Genomic DNA, 3,704 nt, shown 5'->3' with positions numbered 1-3,704 from the left:
CCCAGTGTAGGGGAATGTCAGGGCAGGATGGCAGGAAGGTGTGGGTGGATGGGTAGGGGAACACCCTCATAGATGCAGGGGGAAGGGGATGGCTTATGGACAGGAGACCAGGGAAAGGAATGACATTTGATATGAAAAAAAGGAAGGAAAAGCATGACATACATTATTTGTTTATAGAACTTAGGCCCATTATGGAATTCTTTGATGAATTTTAAAATCATTGCAGAAATGAGAATTATATACGATACATGTTTCTTTTGGAAACTGACAATTTGCTCTTGACAAGGTTTTCTAAAATTTCTCCATTATCTTATTTCACTAAACTGTATTCTAATATGCTTTCCTGGTGTCCATGTAAATTCGGCATAACGCACTATGTAAGTAACTGCCTACTTGTTACATTTTAACAAATCAGGTCTGAAAATATCTGTGTTAACTAATTAAAGTTAACCAGACACAAGCCCAGAGTACTTGCTAACTCTTATTAAAGGGATACTTTGCATCATTGTATACAGAATTGCCACTGTGTATATGACAAAATTAGAATGTTGCATTTCTATGACAACAAGACATTGAAAGACTGAATGTTTTTTAAACAAAACAAAAAAAAAAACCAAAAACCAAAAACCAAAAAAAAAAAAAAAAACTACCTTAAAAGTTCCACTTGCATCCCTGTGATTAACCATGTAGGCTCTGGTGTCACATACTTTTTTTTATTTTGCATACTTTTAATTTCAGAACAAAATAAAACAAACAAAAAACCATAATACACAACACCCAACCCTGCTATTCTGTGGGAGGGGATCTCCCTGCCTTAAGGCACAAGGACAGGATAGAAGAGATTCTTGTAGACATGAGCAGAGAGCCAGGTGGGTCAGGGCCAGTCAAGGCTGTTGGGGGAGCCACAGGGATACTATACAGAAGGCAGGGGCTTCCCAGGAGCCTTTAGTCCACTTCTTCCATGCGAGAGACATCCTCATCACCCTCTAGTGGGAGGATCTCATCAGGAACAGCAGCACTGGGCTCTTCTGCAGTGACCTCATCTTCATCAATGCCCAGGCCTAGTTTAATCATGTGGTAGATGCGGTTGGAGTGGGTTTGGGGGTCCTCAAGTGAGAAGCCAGAGGAGAGCAGAGCAGTTTCAAACAGCAGCACCACCAGGTCTTTGACAACTTTGTTGTTTTTGTCTGCCTCAGCCTTCTACCACAGAGTCTCCACAATGGGGTGGTCAGGGTTGATCTCTAGGTGTTTCTTGGCCATCATGTAACCCATTGTAGAATTGTCTCACAGTTCCTGAGCCTTCATGATCCGTTCCATGTTGACTGTCCAGCCATAGGTGCTTGTCACAATGCAGCAGGGTGAAGACACAAGCCTATTGGAGATAGTCACTTTTTCAACCTTCTTGTCCAAGATCTCCTTCAAGAGCTTGCAGAGATTCTCAAACTTTGCCTTGCTCTCCTCCATTTTCTTCTTCTCTTCCTCATCCTCTGGTAGCTCCATGCCCTCCTTGGTCATGGAGACCAGGCTCTTGCCATCAAACTCCTTGAGCTGCTGCACGCAGTACTCATCAATGGGCTCAGTCATGTATACTACCTCAAAGCCCCATTTCCACACATACTCCACGAAGGCAGAGTTGGCCACGTGCTCTTTGCTCTCACCAGTGATATAGTAGATGGACTTCAGTGTCTCCTTCATGCGAGACACATACTCTAACAGGGAAGTCATCTCATCTCCAGACTGAGAGGTATGGTCGCAAAGGAGCTCAGAGAGGCGGCGATGGTTAGTAGAATCCTCATGGATTCCAAGCTTTAAATTCTTGGAGAATGCCTCATAAAATTTCTTGTAGTTCTCTTTGTCTTCAGCCAACTCAGAGAAGAGTTCACAATGTTCTTGCGGATGACATTCAGGATCTTGTTCTGCTGGAGCATTTCTCGGGAGATGTTCAGAGGCAAGTCCTCGGAATCAACCACACCATTGATGAAGTTGAGGTACTCAGGTATCAGCTCATCACAGCTGTCCATGATGAACACACGACGGATATACAATTTGATGTTGTTCTTCTTTTTGTTCTCAAAGAGGTCAAAGGGAGCTCGCCGGGGAATGAAGAGCAATGCCCTGAATTCCAACTGCCCTTCTACAGAGAAGTGCTTGACTGCCAAGTGGTCTTCCCAGGCATTGGTGAGGCTCTTATAGAATTCACCATATTCCTCTTGAGTGATGTCATCAGGATTTCTGGTCCAGATGGGCTTCATCTTATTCAGCTCTTCCTGGTCAATGTACTTCTCGTTGATCTTCTTTGTTTTCTTTTTCTTATCTTTGCTGCTGTCATCTCCTCAGATCCCACATCCTCAATCTTAGGCTTCTCTTCATCCTCCTTATCTTCCTCTTCCTTCTCCCCTTTCTCTTCCTCTGCCTCATCATCACTGATCTCCTTCTCTCGTTCCTTCTCCAGGTAGAGGGTGATGGGATAGCCTATGAACTGCAAGTGTTTCTTCACCACTTCCTTGACCCTCCTCTCCTATAAGTACTCTGTCTGGTCTTCTTTGAGGTGAAGGATCACTTTGGTATCCCGGCCAATGGGCTCACTATGGTCTGAGCAGATGGTGAAGGATCCACCATCAGAAGACTCCCAGGCACACTGCTCGTCATCGTTGTGCTTTGTGATCACAACCACTTTCTCTGCCACTAGATAGGCAGAGTAGAAGCTGACACCAAACTGCCCAATCATGGAGATGTCTGCACCAGCCTCCATGAACGCCTTTGTACCAGACTTAGCAATGGTTCCCAAGTTATTTATGAGGTCAGCCTTGGTCATGCCAATGCCTGTGTCCACCAAAGTCAGCGTGCATTCCTGAGGGTTGGGGATGATGTCAACCTTCAGCTCTTTCCTGCTGTCTAACTTGGAAGGGTCAGTCAGGCTCTCATACTGAAACTTGTCCAGGGCATCAGAAGCATTAGAGATCAACTCGTGGAGGAAAATCTCTTTGTTTGAGTAGAAAGTGTTGATGATGAGGGACATCAGCTGGGCAATTTCTGGCTGAAAGGCGAAGGTATCCACCTCTTCCTCTCCATGGTGCACTTTCTCAGGCATCTTGACGAGAAAGCCAAGTAGTAGTACAGAGCAGGGTGGGCCTGGACCACGTCCGACTCGCACGGCAAGCCTAGGCTGCGTGGGGGTGACTCAAGAGAGCTCGAGTCACATACTTTTAATAAAATAAGAAGTTAGCCAGTATTTCCTTAGAACATTTACTATAAATAAAAAATATTATATACAACATGGTATAATTAAAGAAAAAAGTATATTCTACTATTTTTGACAAATCCCAGTATAAATGAATTCAGTCACTGAGTAACTGTGTGTGTGTGTGTGTGCACGTGTGTGTGTGTGTGTGTGTGTGTGTGTGTGTGTGTTTATGTTTATGAGAGAGAGAAATAGTAGTAGTAGTAGTAGTAGTAGTAGTAGTAGTAGAAGTACTAGTAATGCTAATTACTTCAAAATAAATTTGACTCCCTGCCCCCAAACCCATGGAATTGAGAGCTCAGCACCCAGACAGGTAGGCACTCCTGAGACTGCAGGGCAGGACAGACCGCCAGTACTGCCCACCCCTGCCCACATCCCTGGCCCAAGAGGAAACTGTAGATGGCCTCTGGGAACAGGAAGATAGGGGCACTCAATGCTGCAGTACAGACAGCCAACCAGATCT

General features: G+C 44.7%; 1 pseudogene across 1 annotated transcript; it reads right to left on the bottom strand.

The window, feature by feature from the left end:
- Positions 1-707: 707 nt before the first annotated feature.
- LOC116896280 lies at positions 708-3,181 on the bottom strand (annotated as a pseudogene). Its single transcript, XR_004387322.1, has one exon. The product of XR_004387322.1 is annotated as a heat shock protein HSP 90-beta-like (transcript).
- Between the last annotated feature and the right edge of the window lie 523 nt (positions 3,182-3,704).

The sequence above is a fragment of the Rattus rattus genome, chromosome 3 (genome assembly GCF_011064425.1).
Source record: "Rattus rattus isolate New Zealand chromosome 3, Rrattus_CSIRO_v1, whole genome shotgun sequence".
In the NCBI taxonomy this organism is placed as follows: domain Eukaryota; kingdom Metazoa; phylum Chordata; class Mammalia; order Rodentia; family Muridae; genus Rattus; species Rattus rattus.
This window is presented reverse-complemented; position numbering and strand designations above follow the sequence as displayed.